Genomic DNA, 12,735 nt, shown 5'->3' on the forward strand with positions numbered 1-12,735 from the left:
TGTGGAACAACACACACGGTTATCAATAGGTGAAATACACCTTAAAATAATCCATTCCTGCTCTCCAAACACTGTGAATAGAGCTATTATCATCATCAACCAAACGAGCATAAAGGTTCACACGAAAACCTTTGTGAAGGCTTTCACTGATGAAGGCTTTCATTGACTATGCGACCTGAGACTTGTGTGGCTGCTCTTACGTACAAAAGGATAATATTTGAATAGAATTCATTGTGAAGATACAAAATTGAGACATGGAGCAGTTCAAATTAAGAGAACAAACATCTTGGTATCACATGAAGGGACAACAACTGAAATGCAAAGGAAATTCTCAGGAGCCTGAAGCACAAAACAACTTGTGTTTCTCGTTAGGAAGTAGATAATATGCCAGCGAACAGTTTGCATGTTAAGGCTGATAACCGAGATAAATGAATAATATTAAAATTCTATACTACTTTGTCTAAATAACTTAAACACTAAAAAACTACAAGTGAATTCAGCCATCACAACATATACAGTCAAGAAAAAGGATATTCATTTTGAGTATACTTACTATTAATACATATTTAACAGTGTTAGAAAATTATCACTGTTTTTAAAGATTACTGAAAAGAAAAGTTGAAAAAAGTCTAAGATCATGATATAATTTGTTTTTCTCTACAATAACGTGCACTGATACATCATGCACAATAAGTCTATTAAGGAAGTAAACAAGATTATTTTGATTTCATGTTGTCTATAAAAACACTCCACAAACTCAGAGCTTGCATCCATATTTTTTCCCCCGTCAAATGCCTGGGCAGTCAATGCATCCCAGTAAGAGGAGGTGTCCATCTATCTAACCCCTTGCCACAAAGGACAATCAATACTGATTACTATTGAGTTGATGTCCTCTTCCAGTAAAACACCATTATCTTTACTGGAAGACAAGGGGGGAAAAAAAAGATGAGAAACCACCAAGGATAGATATTTTTATAGGAACGAAACGTACACTGGTTTTATTTGATATAACATTCCAGAAAACTTTATAAGAAACACATAAAAGGTCTACTGAAGGAAACAAACTGGGAAGTTGTAATGAAAGAGAAGGAAGCCTAAACGCCAATTGAAACCCGACATTATGCATCTTGATGCATGCTATGAGGCCACTACTTCAAATGCATAAAATAAAGCGTTAAAAAAAGAAACGAGAAGTTAGTATTAAAAGCAAGTTAGTGAAAAAGTAATCTTTTTAAAAATAGGATAGGTTTAATAAAGAAAAATACATTATTGGAGAAGAATTGCTCCGTTTCGACTGATCATGACGCAAACCTGACATGTGGCATTCTGAACGTTTCAACAAAAGGATTCGTTACTCAGGAGGAAACACTAAAAATAGGTTGAAAATCAGCACTGGCGGTGACATGGAGGGGGAATTCCTTCAAACAAGAAAGAAAATCCTTCGGTCTGGCTTTCAAGACCAATCGAGCTAACAGAACTAAGGTTTCAGATCTGGACATAAAGTGCCCGTCTGATAATCACACCGGAGGCTTGCAGATGGTGTGAATTACAAAAGCTAAGGAGATTATTCTGTGACCTCAGCGCATGAAACTTTTGCCACAGCAGGGTGCCTGCGGCGCGAGACCTGATGGATGCCTCACGCGGGTCCACTAATCTTCTCTGATCTCTCGCAATGGGATCTCTTGACTTTCAGGGAATGGGAAGAAAAGGAAACATGCATAATGTAATGGGGAAAAAAAGGCCTCAGGTTTGCGGCAAGGCATAGATCACCATCAGGGGTTTCCCATGTTTCCCTCAAGAGTTAGTTAAGGCCACCGCTCACATTCTGATGCGTCACGGCGAGCGGGAGCGCGTGGAAGTCATCCAGGAACGTGTGACTCCGGTAATCCGCTTGTGAGCTTTCACACTTTTATCAGGGTTCACGATGTTCTTGGATCAATGAACCTCATATGTTCTGATGAGTGAAATTATCTAGAAGGGAGGAACTCGTTCCGTAACAGTTTATGCATATAATCAAGTAAGGAGAGATTGTGATTTAACACTGATTTAGGGGAGGTCAGCAAACATGGCAGTTTTCATCTTCTGTTTGCTTTATGTGGTCCGGTTCCAAAGCCGAGTTGTATCGCTGTGTCCTTGTTTGCTCTCTGTCTATCTCAGTCCTTCATCTCTGGGTAAAGGTCTTGTCAGGCGACTACGCTAGGAAGAGCCAAACGAGTGTGTTATCTGGCCACAGAGACTGACTTCAACGGGTCTCGCATGACAGGCTGGGAAAGCCGAGCTTGCGAGGGCAGACGATCCCGGGAGATAGAGGAAAATCATGCTGACACTTGTTTGGAAACAGTCGAAGCTAATGCAATTAGAGAAACAAACTAAGCATGCTAAGTGCGTCCAAACGTGTTTGCAATGGCAGAGCTAGACACATTGATTAAGGGATTAAATATTCAAGAGGGGAAAGAGTTACTCTGCTAGTGCCGTCACACGCAAACCATAGCACTGACATACACTACCGTTCAAAAGTTTGGGGTCAACTTTTAAATTAATATTGTTATTCAGGAAGGATGCATTAATTTGATCAAAAGTGGCTAGGCTATACGTTACAGATCGTTCCAGAGTTCTAAACAGCTGGAGGCAAATGGCAACCATAATACTCAAAATGACTCATTCAAAAGAAAACTAGAATACTTAGGGTGTATTATAGAGTCTACCAAGCCTATATCTTTGTATAATCACGATTACAGGCAATATTGTCTAGCTGGGTGGGACATTTAGTATTATCAAGCATCAGCAGGATGAATTTAATGAAGTCATTGTGAGTCATACCGGGCTTTCATTTCATTGAAGGAGAGAGCCATCTCAGAGGTTTACCGATGTCATTCAGGACCTACGATCAATGGAGGCTATTCAAAGCTAAACCACGTTAAAAGGGATGTGCGTAGCTGGCGGCTTTATGAAGTCTTTTTCCAAAAGACTCAATGATTCATTTTGTTCAGCATATCGGCAACATTAAGCTAAATAATAGCCTATATGATTGAAAATAAGAAGAAATGTGGGGTTGAAAATGACATGAGAGCAAATTGGAGCCACGGTCTAGTAGTAAATCTTCCAATATTAGTGAAGCTAAAGCTAAAAAAGGTCCCTCTAATGTTTAGTTTAGAAGTTCTCAGGCTGTTAAATGTTTTTGGAATGTTTAGATGTTTATGGCATCATGAGCCATTAAAAATGGTCATGGAAACTCGAGCCACAAACTGTTTTCATAATTTGAATTAATATAAACATGAAAACAATCAAGATTCCTTGGGGAAGGTTTGAAGGATATCTGCATATAAAATAAAACTGGATGCATTTGCATAACCAATAAAACATTAAAAAAACAAAACAAAAAAAAAACATAACTTGTTCCTGGGGAACATTTGGACGGATTTCCATAACCCCAAAAAAAAACATTAAAAGATGGCTGCAAAATGAACCATCCATCAAAACTAAGTGTAGTTTGCAATATTAAATATTAGTTATATTTATTAGTGACAAAAACGACCAGTCATGAAAACCAAGAAGACATATTCAGAAGCTGATCAACAACAATGGGACTCATGGATCTAACAAATGGCATGTTCATCTGAATATGCATTTGGATATGCTTGAAATAAACCTATGGGGGGGGGGGGCACAAATGCATGCTGCCTTTTCCTTCTCTCACTGGTCTATGTCTTACTGGAACTTCAGCTGCCGTCCTCTTCCAGCACAACTCTGACCCAGTTGCAGAGGGTGACGCCTTTTCAATTCCCTCCAAACCCGAGCAACTCCGGTCAACCGAGGGCCTTCACTTCTGCCCGGGGTCACGAAACCAACACTGAACCGCACTCTGATCCGACTAAATGACAGAGCAAAGGCTGCGTCCAGAAAAACAAGCCACACGCACGTTCCTGGGGTGCCGTCAAAACCAAGAACAGCCCTAATTTGCTTCCGAAGGAAAAAAGCATTACATAATATTACATAAACTGTAAAAAAAAGACCCAAGGAAACCTAATAAAGATGTTTGACTCAGGGGCGGATAACTAAAACTTCATCCTTGTACTATTTGTTCAACAATTGCATTGGTAAAGTGTCAATGATCTTATACAGGAAAACAAGGGTTTCTTCACAGAGAAACGGATTGAGCGGTTAGTTATGGGAAAACTGGGGGCGGACAAACCACCACAAGATTTTGAAGCTAGTCTTTCTGACCACAGACCAATTCTCAACCTTTCTCAATAAAAGTGTCATGGGCACTTTTTGTTTCAATCAGAATTAAATCATTCTGATTGATGAATCTTACATGTCCTAATTAAATGGATTACAAAAGGTTTAAACCGCCCCTTACAATCCGAATTAAATTTCAATCGGATTTGGCTAATTCATTCCGACTGACGTGGTTACATACGTGACTTATTCCGACTGTGCTACTAGTTCGATTACAAATGGACTATTAGGATTCGTGTAAATGCAGCTTCTTTTTTCCTCTTGAAATAGGTTTCCCGTGACACAGCGCCCCCTTCTGAACACCAACCAATTACGTCAGAACTGACTTCGCAGGAACCCGATGGATCGGTAATCAGCAGATGTTACGATTGAAGACGCCATGTCTAGTTCTGACGTGATGTGCGTGCTCTTTCACTATCAGAGTGAAACATTCCTTGAATGCACATTCCATACGCACAATCAGCGTTCAGTAGAGGAACGGTCGCCAGCGCTTCAATTGCATTCTACAGCAGGGGTTTTGACACAAACCCAGGTTATTAACGTTATTTAAGACTAAAAATATTGTTAATTGAAATAAAGCTGGAATAAAATAAAATATACATTTATATATTATATATTTGTATAAAAATCTTAAACTAAACCCATCCATGTTCCTATAGTATTGTTCCCGCTCATTTCTGGGGTCCGCTTCATTGGAAGTATCTGCACACACACATTGGATTTGGCACACTTTTTACTTCCTGACGCAATCCGGCACTCACACACACTCTAACAGCCAATTTGGCATATCCAATCCACCTCACCTGCATGTCTTTGGACTGTGTGGGGGAAACCGGAGCACCCAGAGGAAACCCACACTGACACGGGGAGAACATGCACGAACACTCAAGCTATAGGCTAATAGTGAAATAAAGGCTTGTGAAATAATCATCACCCACTGTTTGTGTAACCTGTTGGACTTGACCCAGCACTAATCATGCGCCCATGGCACTTCTTCACTAATTATACATGAACCATAAATTCCAGAAACTGAAAACTTGCGTTGATAGGGTAATATATACCAAACACAGCCATGATGAGATTACTACATGATATTCAATAGCGGCCAAACAAGGGAAAACACTCGTCCAAGATAGCGAAACGGAAGAAGGAAGGGTTCATAGCCCGTGTCCCACCCAGACTACTATCTTGAGTAAAATCACTGCTAGAGAGCTTTGTGCCCTCCCTATACTTCACAACAGAGCTTGGTACTACGAACTAGCTCTTTCAATTAAATGGACAACTTTGAGCCAAAACTAACAAAGGAACAGATAATAAATACCGGTATCATGAACTAAAGTGCATTAAACTGTCACATTTTGATTGATATGTTATTTATGGTTGAAAGAATTATGTGTAATTATTTGATTAATAAACATTTATTTTTTGCCTTCATTTTTACATTTACATTCATTATTTACATTTAGATGCCTCTGTCGGGAAGAGAGCAACTTTTTTTAATAGAATGAATGGGTAATAAATCATCAGTCATGCTGGATGACATGCAATTTCCCTTTTTTAGAAATAAAATAATATTAATCATTTCAGTTTCATGTGACAAATTAATCATCTATTCTTGCAGAAATAATTTAGGTAAAAAAAAAAGAACCAAGCAATAAAAAACAGAAATAACTAAGGTGAAAAATCGCAAGTAAAATTATAAGTTGAACGTGTTATTTTTAGAGTTTAGCTGGCATAACATATTTTTAATTTAATACATTTTAATTTTACCAAACTAATTTTTTACTTTCATTTTTACAAATTTACAAAAAGTTTAAACATAAGGCACTGAAATGACAAAAAAAGCTAAACTTTTGTATACTTAAATTCCTTATTTGTCACTGATCCAGGAGTTTAAACGACATTAAAATGTCATAATACAAAAAAATCTAAATGATCCTAAAAGGCTTCAGTTTCAGTTTCCAGATATGTCTTGTGTCTTATCTTTTACATATGATATTCTGTCTTTCCAATACAAAACAAGGCCGTAAATGCTTTTGTTTTTCCTTCCTGTAACCGTCTAGACCAAGTGATGTCAGCTTGCGTCATTTGTTGGAGAACAAGAGACTTCTAATTGAGCTTCTCTACACTCTGCTGGCAAAGAAAGAAGAGGTTTGCGTGACTTCAGTTACACAATCCACTGTGTACACCATTGTCATTATCTGACCAACAAGGCTCATATCACCAGAATAAAGCAAGGCATAACTATCATAACTCACTTCTCCAAAAGGTTTTACTGAGAACAGATGACAGGCACCATGGTCCAATCACGTTTCCATGGAAGGGTTAGTTTGCATCAGAGCAATTCTGTGGAAATATTATAAATTCCCAGTAATGACTGGCAAATAATCAGAGAAGTGAAAGAGTTACAGTCAATTATATGGGACAATTATGAAACACTACAATATACCAATGATTTATTAGTGGCCTGGGAAAAAAAAGAATTACTTGGATACCAAACTAAACAACAGGTTGATATATTTACAGTATAATATGAGTTCAGACAAGCCCAGCTCTAGCCTGAGGGGTTTACAACTCTTGGTTTCAATATCACTCATCCCTTATTAATAAACCTATTCCCATCCATTAACTTAGAACCGTCACATTATTATGTAGTGCATTAGAGACCCATTCAACATACTGACAACATTCAACTTTAAACAAAGACAGAGAAAGTAAGGTTACTGACGTGAAAACAGAAAGTTCCTTTAACAGAAACTTGACAGTTAAGAGTCGAAATTAGCAGTCAACATAAAAACAAACTGTTATTTCACTCGTTCAAAACCGGTCTATTAGAGGTATTTAACGTTAGCCTACCTTTTTTTTTTTTTTTTTTACACTACGCAACAACTAAAACTCACAAAACTTTTCTCGACCCAGTGACTCTTCAGCACTTCCGACATTAAAACTAACCAACTATTCGAACTAATACCATTATAAAACCACAAATACACAAAATAGCACAACAAAGGAAACATAATAGTCATTAAACTTGAAATAATTTGAAGTTTTCGTAACTGACAATCTGACTGCGCTACCCACACACACACTGCGCGTGCGCCAGACAAGTTGGACACCGGTACACAAACAACTGTGTTACTCTGACAGGAACAGGACTTAAGACTTGCTTACTTGAATAAAAGCAGCTCTTGAATATATTTCCCAAGTCTTTTCCCTCGTTTGACGCCTTGAGAGTGGTGAAAAAGAGGATAGCCCTGGTTTTGTGGTGTTTTTTTTCTCAGCTCGTCACACTTGAAGCCATGTTGAACTGAAAGCCGATACTTCCGCGGCTGCTGATCTTCACGTCTGAGTCTGACTGTGAACGCAAGTCAACCCAACTAATGCGACGCGTCTGACTCGAACGTCAACGCCCAATCCCATGGCCAATCAAAGACGACGTGCTCGTTGCCGCGTAAAATGATTTGTGGATTATGAAGCGAGCGTTACTGTAGCGTTTGTCTTTCGCTGGCAGATGTATTAACTAATAAAAAAAAAATAAAAAAAAACGTGTTTTGTAGTTAAATAGCCTCGAAGAAATATTCTATATACTTGCATGTTGTTTAAAAAATATTTGAGAGTGTGTTTTACTTTGTTAGGTCTCATCCTTTTACAGTAGCCTATGTGGTAACATCTCTTCGTTTGTTGCGCGCCCTGGTGGATACATAGCTAAATGATATTTTTTGTCTCATATAGGCCTACTTTTTTTTGGGTCTCATATCATAATATCATATAATATCACTTTATGACAGACTCAGGGTCAAAACAGAAAAAAACAAAAAAACAAAAAAAACAAGACAATCATAAAAGTAGACAGGTGAATAATATTACAAAGAAAGATATAATATACGGCAGTGTCTCCAAAACTTGGATCATGCTAGGGTCAAGATTCTATTCTATTCTATTCTTAAAATAAAAAGTGTTTGACCTGCAGTGATTTGGTGTTTCAAGCAGATGTTTTTTACTAAAGAAATAGGATATGCTACTTGCATTATCAGTCTCGGAAAATATTTTCTTATTTAGCACCATGTAGACAATTTATGACGAAATCAAAAAAAGGCACATTTGTTTGGCTTGATTGATTTCCAATGCAGCAGACCTGCCAACTCTCACGCGTTTTCATCGTGAGACTCACGCAGTTGACACTTTTCACACGCTCTCACATCACCAGTGGTGGAGGAAGTAATGAATCTCAGTACTAAAGTAAAAGTACAAATAACCAGAGACATATTTACTTTAGTAAAAGTAGAATTACCACAATGACAATCTTAAGTAAAAAGTAGCCTACCTGATTTTAAATGTAGGCTACTTTAAGTATAAAAGTAAAAGTACTTGCATAACAATTTATTCTCTTAATGTAAATATTCTAATAATTAGGGTTGTAACGATATGCAGTATGAAATCGAAATTGAAGTTAACATTATAAAACACAGTGTAGACCTATACACCATAAAACTATTTGAAAATAAATTCTTTAAAATTGGGCAATTCCAGCATTATGGACGTGACATTTGCAGTAAAAACTTGAAATATAAATTCTCAGAAAATGCATTTAATACCAATATATTGAAACTGTTTATATATTCATACTCCCTTAATAAAGGAGCCCAGACATTAGAAAAATATCAGTCTACACATGCGTTTTATGTTTAATATGAGGGAAATAGGCTACACATGCATTACGGACGTGACAAAAAAATCTTTAACTTTTAGGTGGCAAAATATTCTGTAGTAATTCTGTGAATTACACTGCGCAAACCAAAAGTAATACCACCAGATGAAGAAGGTTTGGCTCTCCACAGAACATAAAATATTTAATTTATTTTATTTTTCGTGTTACGGACGTGTCAGTTCTCCATTATGGACGTGACCGCTTTAAACCTTCACAGAGACCTCAAACAGAAAGCACAAAGCCTTTCTTTAAAGTGAATTTCATTTTGTATTAATTGTATCTTAATTTTAATCATCAACCAATTGCCTATAGTAGCCTATAGTAGACAATAGATAATCACAACACGGAGGCGCCAGCGCATGAACTGGAGCTCGTCTCATAAATCAGCCCAAAACTCAGCGTATAAGGTAACCTACTTGCCTCACAGACCTGAGAAATATATCTATAGAAAGCTTGAATTGTCTACTTTTAAACAGAACAATTCAAAACGAAAGAAAAAACAGACTGCTCTCTGCTACAGTATGTAATCTGTATGAAATGTGCATTTCTCTCCGGCGCGTTCACTACTGCGAAGATCGCGCGTCAGCATCGTCAACTTCATCTTTGCAGCCGACACTGACACAGAAAACAGTTGTTTATTAATAAACAATTAAAATGTCTCCTTGCTATATTTTACATATTCATAATCATTACTTTTGCCAGTTCTTTGTGACAGCTTTATGTGCTTTATTGGCAGCACCACCCTTACATGTTACATGAACGCGTCACCACCGAATCAGCACCGAAAACATGGAGATTTTTTTCAATTTTTTCAATGTTTTGTCAGGAGGAAAAACTGATCAGAAAATGCAACGAAAATGTAACGAAAAGTTGTAGAAATGAATAAATGAGTAGAAAGTATTTACTAGTAAGAATTTGTACTTTGTTACATTCCACCACTGCACGCCACACATCCATTTTCTCACGCACAGAAAAATCGTGAAGCAAAGAGGACACGGAGACCGAGACAGACTAGACAGAGTAGGTTACTTATGATATAAAAAAAAAAAACCTCAGCTCTCAGATTCTGTCAATTTTATTACGAAATTCAAACAATAAATACCGTTTTGGCACTTGTAAATGTGACGTGACAGATCCCTAGCGGCACGTGAACCGATCATCTCTATAAGCTAATAGTAAATAAACACAAATGAACACTGTTGAAAGACAGAACAACTTACCGAAATGTATATTCCTCATAATATCGATCAATAAGTGTTTTTCAACCGCGGAAAGGGGTCAATAAAACAGCTGGAGAACAATTATGTCCCATAACAATTAAATCCATTTAATTACCATAATATAGGCTATTGCACGTTAGTTGGCTAGAAAAAATAGCTATAGAGAGTATTTTGCTAAATATGTGTACTATAGCCTATTACATATTAATTATATTTTTACTTATATCATTAAATAAAGTTGTTATTATAATAAAAAAACGCATATTTAATTTGAGCTATTTTTAACCTTAAATAATACTACCAGCTGATAGGGCTCTCTGTATGTTTACAGCATTAGGTGATTTTTTTATTTTTTCTTGAGAAAAATGAATGCCTATCTTGTGTACCTAATATTTATCCAAATGTTGTCACTAAACCTAATAAAATTCAGTTTAGTTACTAAAATGTTTTGACAATCACAATACACTTATTGTGATGCAAGGTTTTTTTTTTTTGGTTTTTTTTTTGTCATTGAAATGACTGGTAGAAATGTCCCAATTATCCTGAACCCTATTTACTTACTAATTTCACATAACGTAATACAATCACACCTCTTTTTCATAGACAAAGAGAGAACTGTAATAAGTGTAACTGAAGATATTTTGTGTGTTGCCAGTTGCACTTTGCTGTGATTGCCCCCGGCCTCATTCACACAATAAGTTAACTGAAAAGGAAGTATTGTTTGGAATGTACTCAGAAAAAGTAATGCTTAGTGCAAGAGAAAATGTTTGGCTAAACTTATTATCTCTCTTGATGTGCCTAAAAGCAAACAGAAACATTCTGCACTACTAAGAGATCAGGCCAAACTATCAGACCAAACCGACATGAAGGGCAATTGTCAAAAAAACCCCAACCAGACAGAGAGAGATTAACAAGAAAGTTATTTTCTGAAGTCAGAACGCGGATGGTTATTGCAATGATTGCAATACATAAACTCTCTTAGTTGTGTGTAACTTCACTTGTACTCTGATGCTTAGATTGGATCATTTTACTTGAACTTTCAACCTTGTTCAGCAAAATTAGCTAATCTTTCGTTCAATTGAAGTTCAATTAAATTCAATTTGATCTTATTCTTAATTAGGAAATCTTTACAATGCATTCAAAGGTAAATTAAAAGAAACATTAATGTGGAGTCTTTCTTTAATTTTTACATGACAGACACACAAATCATTCATGAACGTGCGTCACTGGTCTAGAAGGAAGCTTGAAGACAAAAGTTGAATTTAAGTTTCAAGGATGTGAAAAAACCTGAATAACTGGAAATAATTTGTGTGAGTGGCTGAGTTTTGAGATCCTCTTCCTTGTTTCAGTTCAAATAAAAATCACTTTCCCATTCCACTGTTTGAGTCTAGCTATATAAATAAGTTTGTTTGATGAGTCTCACATCTTTTTTGTCTTTCCTGTTCATTAAGTATGGCTCTAGTGCACAGCAGTGTTCTACTTCAGGCGTTGTCTAGCTTCACAGGTGTTGCCGTGAAGGCTTACACCGACTTGGAAAAGCCAAAGGGTGATGAACTCACAAGATTCCTACTCCAAGCCTCAACGCCACTGGAAATTCTCAACACAGGTTCATGCAAGGAACTATTTGTGAATATGGACAAATTCTACGATAAAACCTATGATATCAACGAGGCTGCTAGTTACAGCAAGATATTTACATGTAAAGAAACCGGAAAGAGATACAAAGTCTTGTTGCAGAACAGAATCAATCCGAAAATGATGAAAGAATGCAGAAGGCAGCAGGACAGCAACTATTGGCTGATTGAGATTCCTCACGGCACTTATTGCGAAGATGAAAAAGTGATTGTAGAGAACGCGATTCGGCCTTATGGAATTCTGCTGAAAGAGGTGTGAGAGAGGGATTCTGACAATCATCTCATCAACCTTGAGGGGATACATGTAAACATTTACTGCTTGTGGGATCATGATTATTAAAAATGTCATTCTGGTTATTTCACTTTGAAAGGATTTGTGCTTCATAAATTATGTGAGACATTAGTTTTCTTGTATGGTTTTAATTTGTGACAGAAACTGAAATTCAGGGTGAGGATTTAACATTTAATAAAATTACAATCTGTTAAAATGTTGCTGCTTAAACACAAACATGGGAAGTGGTGTATATATTATAGTTGATTTTTCTTGATTTTCCCTCTAAATAAATAAAAATGTCTTTCTAGACACTTTAAAAAATGCTGGGTTGTTTTAACCCAATTTTGGGTCAAATATGGACTAACCCAACGTTGGGTTAAAAATGCAATTTAAAAATGGTCAAACCCAGCCGTTGGGTTACATTTTTAATGTAACCAATGCAATTTGTCCATTTTTAAATATCATTTTTGTCCATTTTTGATTTTGTCCAAAATGCAATTTGTCCATTTTTAAATTACATTTTTAACCCAACGTTGGGTTAGTCCATATTTGACCCAGAATTGGGTTAAAACAACCCAGCATTTTACCTTGTTTCACAGACCCAGTCCCAGACTAAAATGCATGGTGGGCTGTTTTAACTGAAAACAACTTGCACTGACA

General features: G+C 36.7%; 1 protein-coding gene across 2 annotated transcripts in view; it reads right to left on the reverse strand.

Annotated features, from left to right (window-relative positions):
• sbno2b (strawberry notch homolog 2b) overlaps positions 1-7,596 on the reverse strand; it is a 42,276-nt gene extending 34,680 nt beyond the window's left edge. Inside the window, exon 1 of one of the 2 annotated variants that reach the window (XM_081384588.1) lies at positions 7,411-7,596. The gene's annotated coding sequence lies outside the window, so the exon portion shown is untranslated. The remainder of the gene's footprint in view (positions 1-7,410) is intronic. The other variant, XM_081384590.1, reaches the window with a different exon arrangement.
• Between the last annotated feature and the right edge of the window lie 5,139 nt (positions 7,597-12,735).

This window comes from Scardinius erythrophthalmus (genome assembly GCF_964197995.2).
Source record: "Scardinius erythrophthalmus genome assembly, chromosome: 14".
Lineage (NCBI taxonomy): Eukaryota > Metazoa > Chordata > Actinopteri > Cypriniformes > Leuciscidae > Scardinius > Scardinius erythrophthalmus.